This window comes from Hyaena hyaena, unplaced genomic scaffold, assembly GCF_003009895.1.
Source record: "Hyaena hyaena isolate Hyena2069 unplaced genomic scaffold, ASM300989v1 scaffold_497, whole genome shotgun sequence".
Classification (NCBI taxonomy): Eukaryota; Metazoa; Chordata; class Mammalia; order Carnivora; family Hyaenidae; genus Hyaena; species Hyaena hyaena.
The window spans coordinates 1441649-1457975 of NW_024081130.1; positions in this window are offsets into that span (position 1 = coordinate 1441649).

Below are 16327 nucleotides of genomic sequence, written 5' to 3' on the forward strand. Positions count from 1 at the left end.
GTGCTGAAGATAGTTTGGGAGAAATCCTTTTGTCTAAATGGTGCTTAGGCATAACACAGTGGCCTCGATGATGTGCTTTATATTAAGGTAATTTGTAGAGAAGCTTTGTGTGTGAATGTGTTGTGTAGTGAATCCACAGCCAACTGCAGATTTATGAGCATCGTTATCCTGCTGTACAGATAGCACCTCCATTGAATTTAATGAGCTGAAATAGGTGAACAGTTCATTCTAATCTGCTGGTGCCTGGGACTCCTGTAGTCCCTGAAATCATAGAACATATGTCCTTCTCTTGTTTTAAAAACCAAAGGTGCCTTTCTGATAAATAAGCCTCTCTTGAGGGTAACGACAGGGAGTGATTTTGAAGACGTTTCCTTTGGTGCCTCGATCGAAAGCTAACCTGAGGCAGCTACCTGTTGCAAAGCTGTGAGGTGATTTGTCAAATCCAACATCCATGGCCGATTTGCTTTAATTGCTTCTTGTTCCTTTGCATGAGTTTATTACCTTCACAATGCCTTAGATTCTCTCACCCGTATGTTTCCTTTACTATTAAGAACAAACAAACTCTCTTCTGTAGTCCTTTACATAATTTTGAATTGATTCTACCATGTTTATCATAATTAGATGAAATGTTCATGAAAGACATCCCTACAAAATCTAATGGAAGTTTCCGCCATATTTTAAAACCACTAATAAGCGAATTCAGGTAAAGGAGTATAGAGAATAAAATTTTTTTTTTTTTTACAAATAGTTTATTGTCAGATTAGTTTCCACATAACACTCAGTGCTCATCCCCACAAGTGTCCTCCTCCATGCCCATCCCCCCACCCCCCCACATCCATCAGTCCTCAGTTTTTGTCAGCGAGAATAAAATTTTTAAGGTCTCTAATGGAAGCTTGGAAATTTCACAGGGCAGCATTTATAGGGAGAGCACTGGTGAAGTAAAACAACTGGTATATATCAATGGCAGTGCTCACTGCACTTTGAGTGGGACATTGTGTGTTTGGGTGTGTCTGTGGATGTGTATGTGCACACACGCACAAATCTGTCTAGGTTATTGCAGGGCTTTTAGAATCAACCCAGTCATGGCACCACCAAAACTATCCTAACACAATTATCCAAGCAACGCTGAAGATACAATTCATTGTAGATGGTAAGAGAGTAAACACTTTGTAGATACAAGAAATTTCTAATTTGGAAAGTTAATGTTTACAAAGGTGACTTTGATGGATTAAAATGTCGAACACACTTTTCTGTATCATGAAGGATAGAAATGATGACTATGTCCCTAGGCTGCTGACACCCTGACTGGCCTCCTTGACCACTGTCTACACTTCCTACTCCAGATTCTTAGACTAAAGTCATTTAATTCCAACATTTCAATCTCTTTTTCTCTTCCTAAACCAGATTGTCAAATTAGATTCTTAAAGTCTCTTTGATTAAGGAGACTTTACAAAGTCTACTTACTTAGGACCAGATTTTGGCCTAATCAGAACTTATTCTGATTCTTACCTTATTCCCTGTGACCTAGTTCCTATCTTGCATCCTACTTAGTGATATGATGCCTATCTAGCCCTCATGTACTTTCTGTCCTGCCTTCTCTATTGACTGCCATTGCCTGTCTCTTGAAGCTTGTTCCCACTAGCCCATGGACCATTTGCTACCCATTGTGGAGTCATTTTTGCTGGCAACTACCACCTGGACACCTGGTTATCCCTTACTTCCGGGTCAAAGACACCATGTCCACCTGCTTATTTTCATTTCTTCCTAAAGATTGTTTTCGGGTTCTTCCTTGGTTACCTCCATTGCTCTGGCAGGTCTCCAGCTCCTGCTTATTCTAAGACAGGCTCGCCTGTGCGCCAAGCTCAGTAACTAGCTTGCTCTGCTATAGACCTGATGCAGCTGTGATCAGGAACCTGGGTGTAAGAAATGGGGAAGCGAGGCTGCAGTACAGTAATTAAACAAATCTAAAAACAAATTGAATAAGAAATAGTTGCTTAATCTTTAAAGCTGGTGCTTAAAGTAAAGTAGTCTTAATTAGAGGAAAAGAGGAGATACATGAAAATTAGTTAAAAAATCTGAATTATCTGAGCCTTTGAGGCAAAGTTTTCAGAAACTGATGGCAACGACTATTATGGTTAATTTCCCTTCAGAACTTATGGATTTACTCTTCCTTGATATGGAAATATCATTAACAGTACTCTTAGGTTGATCAACTGTAATTAGGATAATTTTTTTGCCTCACAAATGAAATAAGAAGATTTTTCCCCCCTCTAGGATTACTGGGCAAAAAACAGAATAGCAAGTGAAAGGAAGGAACTCATTAAAAATAAAAGTGTATGTGTGAGTAAACCAAAATGGAAGAGCTTGATAATGGGAATAGCAGATAATGCACATAAATGCTATTCTTCTTCTTTTGGGGAAGAACATTTTGTTTTAATCACCTAATGTTTGCCTGTGTTATAGAAATCAGAAGAGACAAAAAGTAAATAATGAAAAGTGAGTCTCCCATATCCTTTTTTAATTCCACTAAGTTGCCTTCCCCAGAAACCACAAATATCTATGCCTTCATTTGTATGTATGTAGGCCTTAATACACACATAGGAATTAAATATTTGAATGGATTTGTATTTAATTGGTAGTACAGTCTCTAAGGACCAAATAGCTCTTGTCAAGATATTTAGTAAAAAAAAAAAAAAAAAAAAAAGTAACGTCAGGCTTTTTTGGTTAACCTTGTTAGAAATATATTTCTTTACAGTCTCATCTTTGAGTTCCAAGCATATGCCCTCATAACTGGAGATAACATAAAATGATAGTTGGGTCGATCTTAACTACATCTGCCTGTTCCCTCTGGACAGGTTCCTACTGACATGGGGGATTGTGCTATTCTTGGCCACACACTATCTAATGTGTTTTGATATAAACCAGTTTCCCTCTGTCCCTGTCGTGTAACAGTTATCTTGGGATTCCTTTCTCACCATCACTCTGGAGAGCCTCTTCACTGTTCTTTTAGGTTGGGTGCATTATTTCTTATGTTTTATAGATCCCTCTTTCTTAGTTTCTCTGTTCTTAGTTTCCTTCCTCATTTTGGTGGGACACAACTAGCAGTGATTCCCAAAGAAGGGAGAGATGACTGATCAATTTGATTACTTGGAGATCCGTATCTCTGTATTTCTTTATTTACTTTTCCAGACAACACATATGGAGTTCTCTGCTGGAAATCTTTAGCCTTCAGAATTTCGAAGATACTCTTCCGTTTTGTTTGATCTTCCAGTGTTTCTGGTAAGTCAGAAGCCATTCTGATCCCCCCCCCCTTTTTTTGGTATGTGATCTGTTTGTTTGTTTAAATTCCAGGAAGAATTTATATCCTTTCTGTGTCCTCAATATTTTGAAATTTTAAAATGATGTGCCTTAGTGTGGGTCTATTTTCATTTAGTGTGTTGAGCATTTTGTAATTCCTTTCAACCTAGAAACTCGGGTCTATTAGTCCTGGGGGATTTTCTTGAGTGATTTAATTTATGATATCTTTCAGTTTTTTTCCCCCTCTCTGGAACTCTTAATTAGATTATCCTAATATTTGGATGCTAGTTCACCTGTATGTTCTTCAATTTTTTTTTAATCTCTTCTTTGGTATTTTCCATCTCTTTATCTTGCATCTTTCCATCTCTGTACTTTCTTCATGATTTTCTCAAATGTATCTTCCAAACATTGTATTGATTTTAAAAACTTTTTCTGTTGTCAGGTTTTTAATTTCTAAGAGCTTTTTTCTTTATAGCACCATACTTCATGGGTTTTATATCTTCTCTTAATGCTCTGGGGGTGTTAACTATATAATATGTTTTTAAGCTTTTTTTTTTTCTAAGCTTTTTTCAAAGTTATTTTTTCTCAGTTGGTTTTTTCTTTATCTTTCTTGTTAACTGATTTCTTCAAACGTTCATTGATCTTTGGTTGTCTGCTAGAAATTAAAAGTGAGCCTAAAGCTCTTATCGACTGGAGGGATTTGAGCTTCACTGTAGGGTGATTTGATGCTTCCGTCCTTGTCACCTTGTTCTCTGAGGTTACCCAGAGAAGTTTTCCCAGCTTGGCTCCTGTGTGGGGAATGGAAGTCTGGCTCCCAGAGTCATGGAAAAGTAGGGCCAGGGGGCTGAAGGTTTTAGCACTTAGAACAAAGCATTGAATATGCATGTGGTACCTTAATTACCCTTTATATATGGTACGTGGTTCCTTAGTTGCTCCCTAGTTAGTTCCTGGTTCAGAAATCCTATTTAACTCATCAAGATGAAACTCCAGGAGTCTGCTGGCATTGAGAAGAGACAGTCATCTGTGAGCATGTTGTGGGGAAAAGGGTGTTAACTGAAACTCAAATAACTATAATACATTTTTTCCTTATTTTAGTTTGTCTCCACTGCTCACTTATAGTTCTAGAAGTAGCTGGATTTTACAGTGTAAATTATGTTGCTTATCAGCTTTCCCCACTGTTGACTTCAGATACCCCTGTCTTGGGTCTGTAAGTCAATTTCCTTTCATGATCTGTGTTGTCTTCTCAAATTTTGTCACTGTTTTCTCCAGTAATTCCCATCCTGGTGGCTTTGTTTAAGAAAAAATCTCTTTATTATAGTTTAATGGGTTTGGATAAAAAAGGGAAATTATATGTCATGTTAAATCTTCCATCTTAATGGGGAAGCCCATTAGTGGCTATTTAGGATGGTGGGTTTATGTTAGATTTTCATTTCATCTGCATATCTATGTTATAATTTTTAAAAGCTTATTAGTGTTTTACTTTGGTATAAAACAAAACACAATACAATAAGAATTACTTTGAAAATTATAAACATATTCCTGCTCCCCAACTGAAAATTATTTGAGGTAAAACAAATAGAGTTAAAGGTAATGAAAGAGTGAAATCATGACATGATCACAATGTGAGTTGAGGAAGAAGAAATGATTTGGGGCAGTCTTTTGTAACATCCACTAGATGGTGCTGTTGACCAAGGTCAGCTTGGTTGTGGTTTGGGTTTCAGAGAGGTAAGGCGGTGGTTTGAGGTCTGAAAGGGTTGCGGGACATTGTGTATCAACAACCTTTCTATGTATGGTCTTTATGTAAATAATTTGGCATGCTTTCATTTTGTTATACTTGGTCCATTCCCAGCTAAGAATGAGTTTTGGTGGCCTTTTGCAGTTGCTTGTATCGGCTACTCTGGGGTTTTGCCTTGAAGGTAAAGGGGTCTAATTTATTTAAAAGATATATTCAGTAGGAACTCTTATTAAATGTGTTGAGAGAGCTTTTGATAATCATGGTAATAATGAATGCAGGAGAAAAAGCTGATAAAATCCACCCATAGTTCAACAATCTCGTCGGTTAAAGTCTGGTCTTCTCTTCCTTGACATTTTATCTATTTCTGCTATGGATACCAGGTGGCTCTTGAATTACAGTAATTGAAAAATATAGCAGGTGAAGGGGGAAAAAAAAAAGCAATGCTCCAAGCTGGTGCTAAACATGACCTGAGGCTTTTATCCTTAAAATAAGAGAAATACCTCAGGGTTGGGAGCCCAACTGCTCACTTATCTTTATGGATATATATATATATATATATATATATATATATATATATATATTTATTTATTTATTTAACAGCTTTTATTAAGAAGCACATTTAAGGGCAGTTTTTGATGTTCTTTTTTGTTTTTTTTTTTGTTGTTGTTGTTTTTTTACACCAATTTTCATCTGGTTAAACACTGATATAATTAAATGTAGCTTATGTTCAATTTCTATAAATCTGTGCGGGGTCACGAAAGGACTAAATCTCTGCATAAAAAGGCCATGACAGAGGCTCAATTTTATCATAGCTGATTACAGTGTGCTCCGTGCAGAATAATAGAATTCTCTGAATCTCAACAATGTAAAAATTTTACTTTTTTTTCTCCATCATACTCTCTGTGGGAGAATAAGCTAATGCAACTAGTAAGCAACAAATTAGCTAAAAGGTTTGTAAAGCAGGTTATGCTGAGGTACAGAAAGGACAAATAGGTCTAGAAACTCAGAGACCACACAACATATAAAAGAAGGCTAAAGAATTGAAAAATTCATTGCACAGTATATTGAAACAGATTTTATTACTTTATCTCTTTCCTGCTGACCTTCTTTTCCACATTTATAATGGCAATTAAACAGGAAGAAAATGTTGGTTTGAGGCTAACTGCCTAAAATGAATTAAATTGAAAGGATAAATTAAAGATATAGTTCCTAATTATTTCTTGATAAGACTTAAAGGAAATAGGAATCAGGAAAAGGAATGGAAACAATGTATTTGGCTTTTGGTGTTCTAGGCAGTTTATTTGCAGATTATGCAGTTGAGGTTCAAGGCACAAAACATTACCTCCTAAAATACTACTACCACTTGGAAGATGTGCTTTATGACAAAATAACCAGGGAAAAATGAATATATAGGGATGTGTAGTGTGGATTCATACCTATCCATAAATATCCATGAATCTGAGGGTAAACCAATGCTGAGTCCTCTCTGATTGATTCTTGATTTTTCTTACTTCCCCCCTATATTGCTCATGGTTTTATCTTACTGTACTACTTGGGAGAATGTTTAGACTTTGTTTTTCAAACACTCTATGGATATTTTCATTTGGGATAACATATTTTTAATTTCCAAGAGCCTTTTCTGATTATTTTTTCTCCTGTAACATACTCTTCTCATTTCATCTGAAGATACTAAAAGAAATTTTGGGCAGGGGAATTTTTCTTTACACCCCTACAGTATCTCATTTCCACCTGAATTCCGTGTGTGTGTGTGTGTGTGTGTGTTTCAAACTTTATCTTTTCTTACTCTGTTCATGATTCTCAAGGCTTTCTAACTGAAATCTCATTTAATCTTTACAACAACTTTATAAAGTAGAAGTCTTATTACTCCCTTCTACAGACAGGAACACTGAGCTGAAAAAACAAACAAACTGTTAATTAGTCTATCCACAGTCACCCACTTAATCAATGGTGGAGTCAGGATGTGAACCCAGGATATCTGTCTCAAGCATCTTGTGTCCTGTCTGCCCATATGTATTTATATATTTTTCAAGTTTATTTATATTGAGAGAGACAGAGACGGAGGGAGGGAGGGAAGGAGAGAGAGTAGAGAAGGGGCAGAAAGAGAGGGAGAGAGAGAGAGAGAGAGAGAATCCCAAGCAAGCTCCACACTGTCAGCACAGAGCCTGATGAGGGGCTGGAACTCACCAACAACAAGGTCGTGACATGAGCCGAAACCAAGTTGGATGCTTAGCCGACTGAGCCACTCAGGCGCCCCTGCCCATATGTATTTAGAAGTGAAGGGCTAAACCACTCTGTGGGACCTCTGTGCATAGCCAGAGCCACTCAGCTGCTGGGTTTCTCTGTAGGAGTGCAGAGCAGGGACCAGATGATTTGCTGACGGGTCCTGTATTGGCATCTCTAGATGTTCCTCAGAGAGAAACTCTCTGGCCTCCTGCATATTGTGGGATTGAGTCTGGGGAAGGTGTTGGTGTTTTCGTCCTTCAATAGGCTGGTGCTTTTCAGCCGAGTGCTTCATCCCTTCCCTCTACTGTGCCAAGTTTTCCCAAATGTGGAACTTTCTTCTTTTTTTATAGAGCATACAGATGACCCTCCTGTGGTGGTAGGGGTGGACTTTCACCTGATTATATAGAATGAAAGGAGAACTGGGGGTGTCGAAGCCTTTGTTCTGGAGATACCCATTGACCCTACTTTCTGCCCATTCTTCATCCTGCTTGTAGAGGTGCCTGCTGCTTCCAGTTCTTGAGTCTACCCTAAGTTCTTTGACATGAATTGGTGGATGAGGTTCCTACTGCTCCTGGAACAAATTATCACAAACCAGTTGGTTTAAAATGACACAAATTTAGGGGCGCCTGGGTGGCTTAGTTGGTTAAGTGTCCAACTTTGGCTCAGGTCATGGTCTCATGGTTCATGTGTTTGAGCCTTGCATCAGTCTCTGTGCTGACAGCTCAGAGCCTGGGGCCTGCTTTGGATTCTGTATCTCCCTCCCTCTTGACCTTTCCCCCACTTCTGCTTGTGCTCATCTGCTCTCTCTCTTTCAAAAATAAATAAACATTTAAAAAATGATACAAATTTGTATGTTCTGGAAGTTAAAAGTTCATATTGAGTCTTAATGGGGTTAAAACCAAGGTGTTGACGGGACCTTGTTCCTTTTGGTGGCCTCAGGTGAGAATTTGTTTCCTTGATATTTTCCCAGTGTCTAGAGACTGCTTGCATTCCCTGGTGTGTGGCCCCATGTCATGCCAACCACTGCTTCTGTCATGGCCCTTCCTCTCCTGTCCCCCTCCTGTGATCACATGAGGCCACCTGGGCAATCCAGGATACTGTTTTCATCTTCATAGGTTAACCAAACCTCCAAAGTCCCATTTGCCATGTAAGGTAACATCTGAATAGTTCTGGGGATGAGAAATGGATGTTTTGGGGGCCATTAGTAAGCTTACCACAGTCAGCCTGCTTCTTACCGACTTTCCCCTCTACAGCCAATTTGGTTGCAGTTTGCTTCTCTGCAGTCAAGTGCCACTCATCTATCTGCCTTTCATCCTCTGCCTCCCTGTTGGCATGTCTTATCTGCGGTCCTCTCATCTTCCAGTCTCTGTTTTTATGGGCCCATACCTTTTCCAGTCTTCTGTCATCGTTGAGGTGTGTCAAACTTTCATTTTGAGCTGGAAATCCTCATTTACTTTAGAGATAAGAAAATCTCAGAGATAAGAAAATCTCAGATGTGGAGAAATTACATGTCTTGCCCAAAGTGATAAAGACAATTAGTGGCAGTAATGAACTTTTGTTTAAGAACAGAAACAATTCCAGTAATATAAAGAAAATGGAATTTCAAAGTTGAAATAGCACAGAAGCCACATTAGTTCTTTGTGATAGATTTAGGGTATTGTTTTCCTAATCAGGAGATTTTTAGAGCTGACTTTTTTTGTTATCATTTCAAAGATGTGAATGTCGCCATGTCTCACAGATCTATTGTGCGAATTAATAGATGAAAGTTTCTTTGAAAGGCTTAGAGTGCTTCTATAGAAATACAAGAAGCCCAGTGTTACTTAGCAAACTCTGGAAATATCTTCTCAATGCTCACTTGTAAAATAATCAGAAAATGTGAGTTAGGTATGGACAAGGAGTAACTTGGAATTCAATTTAATCAATTACTATGACATTATTCAGAAGTCTGTGGTCTACATTTTTAAGCCCAGAATTGACCAAATTCTGTGTTCCATAATTCAATAAATAAACTTAGCTTTCACTGGGGAGAAAGTAAGCTATAAATAAGGAAAAGAACAATAAAGTATTCCTAGTTATCTATTCATTTTGGTGTCTAAAATAGAATTGCCAGGCAGACAATGCAGTTATAATTGGTAAGGGTATATAGAATCCTATACTAAAGAATGCTAACTAGGTTGACTCTATACTATGTGCCTTTCAGTCTTCCTAAAAAGTGAGAAAAGTGAAACTGGTGTCTATCTGTCTAGAGATTTGTATAGAAATGGGAAATCGAGCTGAATGTAGAAGTAGTTCTCATGTCTTAGGGGTAGAGGGAGAGGGAGAGGGAGGGGGCAGGGAGATGGGAGAGAGGGAAGGAGAAGAGAGTAAGGGAGAAGTAGGATGGGGAGGGGAGGGTTGGAGAGGCAGCTACTGAAGATATCTCTTTGAATGAACAAGAAGTTTACTAATTTGCAAACCTTGGCTTTTGAAAGTCTACATCTCTCTTAATTAGTGATAGACTCCTTTTCTTTCTTTTTTTAAAAAATGTTTATTTTTAAGAAAGAGAAAGAGACAGAGGGCAAGACAGAGGGTGAGCAGGGGAGGGGCAGATAAAGAGAGAGAGGGAGACAAAGAATCTGAAGCAGGCTCCAGACTCTGAGCTGTGAGCACAGAGCTTGAAACAGGGCTCGAACCCACAAAACCGTGAGATCATGACCTGAACTGAAGTTGGACGCTTAACCAAATGAGCCACCCAGGTGCCTCTAATGATTCCTTTTCAAAGAAAGTTTTATTACCTTTTCCTTTCCCTTCTTGATGAGCATTCTCACATTCGGTAAACCTATTTTCTGCAATAGCAGGTCACAGTTCTTAGCACAGTTGATCACTCATGGTGAGAAGAAGAAAGTATGGGAGTCCTTTTAAGTTAAGTTATTTTAGTGTCTTGCTAAGCACATATTCCATGGCTCTTAGGATTTGGCTCTTAGACATGACGATGATTACTATTAGTCACCTAACTCCTGTCATATTCCAGAAGGGATTAGTACTATAAATGACCCTAAGGTTCATAGTTATTTATATTTCAATTGAGACTCAACTCTGCTTTTTGTTTAACTGCAGTCTATAGTTCTTTTCTTAATACTTGAGAAGAAGAGAATATCAATTTGCTGAGAGAGGAAAGAAAATATATTTACCAAAGTCTTCTTGTTTTTCTTACTGTATGTATAGACACAGGTAGAAACTAGTGCTGATTTGGGTTTCTTTGTGGAAATAGTTACATAGCGGAAATGTCCTGAGAAGTGGAATATGATGGGGCACAGGACACATTACCCCTAAACATGGCACCTTGAATATGTTTTTTGAGGGAGAGAGCAAGTGCATGCAAATGTGCATGCATGAGTTGGGGAGAAGCAGAGAGAGAGAATCCCAAGCAGTTCCATGCCCAAAGTTGGACACGGGGTCTCATTTCATGACCATGAGATCATGACCTGAGCTGAAATCAAGAGTCTGACACTTAATTGACTGAGCCACCCAGGAGATACGCATATTGAATGTTTTTATGCTGAAGAAGTTTAAGAAAATGGCAGAAGCCAACATTCTTTTCTAAAATGAATCACAAAAACCCTCATGTGAGGTGTGCTACTCCATACCCAGAGGAAAGGAGCGTCCTTATCTCTACGATAGAGTGACACCAAGAAGAATTTGAATAAATATGCCTTGCTAAGCTTCCTCCAATTTACTCCACTTACCTCCTGTTCTCTATTATATCTGCATGACTGTCCACTCTCCATCAAACTCAGCGTAAAAATCCTCAGGTGTACCTGTTTCTTCAGGTCTTCATTTCCATATTAAGGCTCTCATGGCATATAAATCCTGATAAATGGATATGCTTTTCCCCTGTTAATCTTTGTCAGTTTAATTTTTAGACCTAGCCAGGGACCCTAAGAGGTTCCAGGAAAGCTTATCCCTCCTCTATAAGTGGGTCTTTGAGTTGGGGTGCCTTTGGACCTTCAAAGATGGGAGAGTTTCTGGCCTCTAAGGAGGAAAGCATATAAAGATACACAGAAAAACAATGCCCAACTTTAAACCATTTTCTATGGAACTAGCCATTCTTTGACTTCCCTTGCCTCATTGACAGGCGGAGCAAGAACAATGAGCTTATTGCTTGTAGATGAACAGAATCATCAGAAGAACTATCTTCTCTTACATATGTTGTAAGAACAGGAATGCAAGAGTATCAGGTTTAATGGGTAGTCTTTCTTTACTCATGCTCCCCCACTTCCCATGGCCTGAGATTTCTGTATATAAGTTCAAGAAGCTAGTTTGGTGTAGCTAGGAGAAAAGACAGGATAATTTTCCTTTTGGCCTTCCATGTATGCAGACTGTCTAGTTGAGGGTGATAATAACTCATATTTATGGAGGGCTCATCTTGTACCATGGACTCTTCTAAGGCCCATTTCCCATGAGAACTCTATGAAATATGGGTCTGTATAATGCCCATTCTACAGGAAATGGAGGCAAAGAAAATCCATTTGCTTGCGCCAGGTCACACAGCAAGGATGTGGTAGAGAACAGATTTGAATCCATGCAGTACGGCTCTAGAAATTTTGCTTTTGACCACTATCCATACAGCCTTGTTAAAGGATGGAAGACATAAACAATATTCTTTCCTACACCCTGTGCTTTAGTCAAACTGACTGAGCTGTTATTCCTGTACACAGCTTATAATTTCTCAATTCTGTATCTTTGTCCATGGTTTTCTCTGATCAAAATACCTTTCTTTTCAAATACTGTTTCCTTCTGTTCTGTTAAAACTAACACCGCCACCCCCCAAATCAAACAATATCCAGTACAAGGAGCTTTCCTAAGACTCTTAGTAGGAATTCATCTCTTCCCTTTTTGAACTTCTGAGATATTTGATATTTTCCTCCTTAGTCGTACTTATCGCTCTCTATTTTTTAATTTATTCTTCCCTCCCCATTAAATTGTAAATTACTTGGAAACAGAGCCATTTATTTTTTCATCACTTTACACTTCTGGCATAGGCTATGCCTGCGGTATATGCTTATAAGTTTGGTTAATTAATATTACCAGCAGACATTTCCAAATTGTGCATGTTTTGCTTTAGGGTGAGTTGAAGCCACAGGCAATGATTTACATACACTCTCTCTTTTCTGCATTTCTACACAAGATTGCCTCTTGAGTAGTTGTCTCATTGGGTCAGTGATTTCCAGAAAGATGTCCATGGATACAGTTACAGGCCTAAAGTTTATTTAATGGCAAAAAAAAGATTTTCAGACATGGTTACATAAGGCAAGAGATTACAGGGATTAGATGAAGATATGGCTTCCCCAGTCTTAGAAAATGTTCTAGAGGGAATGGCTATTTTATAGAGCATGGAAGCCATGGAAGAGGAAGCTCATGGGATTGCTTAGCTGATCTCCTGTTCTGTGGAGCGTTGCCAATTAAAGCAAGGAAACAAATTTTACCAAGTGATGAAATGCTGGTAAAGGTGAGTGTGGCCCCTCTCAGTTGTTTGCTACATTTTGTTCAATCCATGTTTATAAAAGGAATATTCTTGCTTTTTTATTCACATGCTCTTTTCAATTCTCTTCTCTCTCTCCCATTTTTTCTTACAAAAATTTTTTCATTCTAATCAACTTTCCTCCAGATCCCTAGTATTTATTCAAAGGTCTGCTGCTCTTATGACTATTTCATCTTTGCAATATCCTGGGGACATTTTCACTCTTTGGTTTTCCCTCTTGCTTCAGTTAGTCTTTTGCTGCTTCCCTCCCTCCCTCCCTCCTTTCCTTCCTTCTCTCCTTCCTTCCCAGATTGTAGCCAGAGTCAATAATGGAAACACTTTCTTCTTTGCAGCTTCCCTGCTTCCCTTAGAAAAACATTTTCCTGTGTGAATATGGATAGGGTTTGTAAAGAAAAACCTGTAACTTCAAAAGTTTCAGGAAATTAGCAGGAGAGCTATAAGTTGGTGTCAGGAAGGCAAGGAAACAACATATTCTGAAAAACCTGCAGTAATTTTGAAGCAAGTTCCTTATTTGTGACACTGAAGGAAGGAGGAGAGAGGGTACTTAACTCTTAAGATACAGTTGAATGTCCTTCTAAACCATCAGAAATAATGGTAGACAATACAGGCTTGTCTATGGAAAAGAGATTGTTTTGTTGCACAATGCACTGTATTTTTGTTAAGTACTCCAAGCACTCCATAGTTTTAAAATGTATTGGTGCCTTGGGGAAATTTGTTTTGAAGGGTTGTACTAAAAAGGAACTCATATGACCAGCTTCCTCTTTGATCAGGTCACTTTTGTACCATGACTGAAGTGAGCTTCACCTGGTAATAAGACTACTTCATTTTCCATGATGGTAGAATTCCTTCATGACTTGGCTTATCACGTGACATTGTCTACAATACAGTTCAAAACACCTGCCTAAAATGAATCAGTCACAAATACTAGAAAACTGATGTCCTATGACTGACTGTTATTTATGTTTCCGGTTAGGATTTATTATACAAAGATATTTAGGAAGAGTCCTGAAGTTCATGGTTGTAGAGTTGGGCTTTCACTGGCTATTTTTCAGTGCCTTTACTATTGGCTGTACTGATACTCAGTGACACATGGAAGTCTTGCCAAATGTGATGAGTGAGACTGGAGATGGAAGGGAAACTTCCTTCATTATTTCCATAGGAATTCTTTAGAGAAGTTGGCAAGTATACATACTCACATATGTCTCTTGGCATTACCACTTACATTTTAAAAAACACACACACACACAAATTAGTAAAATGTTACCAAGAGATTGATTTCCCATGTTTCAGAGTATATGGTGACATACACTATACTAGAGATGAGAAATCCCTCTTCATGTTACAGGACCTGTATCAGAAGGGGTTTAATCCCAACTGGTACGGGCAACATAGAGTAGCTGAGTAATGCAATGAGACCACTGAGCATAGTGAGATGTAGGTTTTCAGTTAAGTGTAAGATTCATGGGAGTGAAAGTAATATTTTCAGTGCAGCCAATGACGGGGCAGTGGCGCTGGTATAAAATAAGGAAAGCAGCCCAAAAGAGGCTGATGAAGAGATGTGGCTATGCAGGGCTTTTGACTTTGGGGTGTCTGGCTCAGTTTATCAGAGAAAGTGAGAAACAGGTACTTGTCATGAATACTGGATTCAGATCAAAACTCAGATAGCAGGCTAGAACTGTTATCCAGGTCTGGGAACCAGTGGAGCTACTTTGTAATGAGAGGCTTTGACTTGTTTCGTCTCATTTTAACTGAGGTAAGAGGTCATCTTAGTGGGATAAAACTCTAATTTATAAAAACACATGGAAGGTGATTTTAGTGGGTATCTTTTATTGATATTTATTTACTTACTTACTTAGAGCGCAAGCAGGGGCAGAGAGAGGAACTGAAGCAGGCTCTTCACTGTCAGTGGAGAGCCTGATGCAGGGCTTGAACTCATGAACCGTGAAATCATGACTTGAGCTGAAGTTGGACATTTAACTGACTGAACCACCCAGGTGACCCTCTTTTATTGAAAAATGATCATTTTCAGGACTTTACTTCATTATGCATGTTCTAGAATTGAGAGAACCTCACCCTCCAGATATTAAAATTTTTTTTCTAGTATTAAAAAATGTTTCTGTGTGCATATATGTAGGTATCTTATATATTTTATTTATCATTAAATCTTAAGATATATAGAGATTTAAGTTGTTTTTGACTTTTAAGAATTATAAATGTGCTGGCATAAGCAACATTTTACATAAAGCTTTGTCTGTATTAAAATGATTTCTTCAGGCAAGATAACTATAAATAGGATCATTGGTTTAAAGGCTGTAAGCAATTTCAGGCTCTTGATGCATATTGCTATTTTTTCCCCAGAAAAAGCAAATTAATTTATACTTCTATCAGCAAAAGAGAATTGCCCACTTCACTGTACCCTTGTCAGCATTAGGCATTATCTTCTTTTTTAATCTGTACTAATTTAGTTGTTTTTCTTTTAATTTGCATTTGGGTTATTACTTAGAGTGAACATTTTTTATATGTTTATTATCCACTTACATTTCTCTTTTGAAAAATTATACTCCCTGTTAAAGTGTGGAAAAAAATGTCCTGGCCACTAACAGTGCTTGGATTTATTTATTTATTTATTTATTTATTTTTTAAGAATAGGAAAATAAATTCTTAGAATAATTCTGCAGATCTTCATTTCAGGAGAATTTTAGCTTCCTTAATTCTGACTGATGCTACCTTAACTCTACTTTAACAAGTAAAAGCCATTGCAGGATGGTCCAAAGCATGTGTTAGATGCCTGCCTTCACATGGTATTTTGTTAGGGGCAAAATGGAAGCAGTTTCTCTAGCCACACTCTGCCAACCCACAAGCCTGGCCTCTTGTTAAAAATAATAGCTGGTGATTTACTGCGTTTATTTTGAAAAGTAGTTATTCAGTGCCTAGTATCTGGAGATATTAATTAGTACTTTGGTCACCTTGGAATTTGAGGGACTTTAAACACTTCCCTTATTTGTTTTTCTTTGTACTTTTCAGTTTGGCCACACAACATTGTACCCTGATAGGCAGGTTGCAAGCTGGAAAACCATTGCGAGGCATCCACAACTGCGTGCCAATCAACCTCCCACCTAAAGCTATATTACTCACCACTCAGAATGAATCAGAAACGAGAGAAGCTTTAAATAAAAGAATTCTTTCTTTTTTCAACGTTGGCAACACTTCCCCTTCAACATTCATCAGGACCCGCAGGGATGAGTACGTCTCTGGATTATTAGAACATTACGGAAGTTCCAGCCCCTGGACTTTGGGCTGAAAGCTTCTTCAACCTTGAACTGAAAACATCCTCTGGGTTGTTGGCTCAGTGACTGGCTTCGCAAAGCCATCCAAGCAGTGCCGCCACATGGGAGCTATTTTAAGGTCTCTCTTGGAGCCTGAGATGTATTTCTGTGCTCTAGCAGACACCTCTCGAAACTTCTGTGTTGTGGCCAGACATGTCACCCTGCACCTGGGCTCCCATTTTGTTAGTGGAACAGAGATGCCAA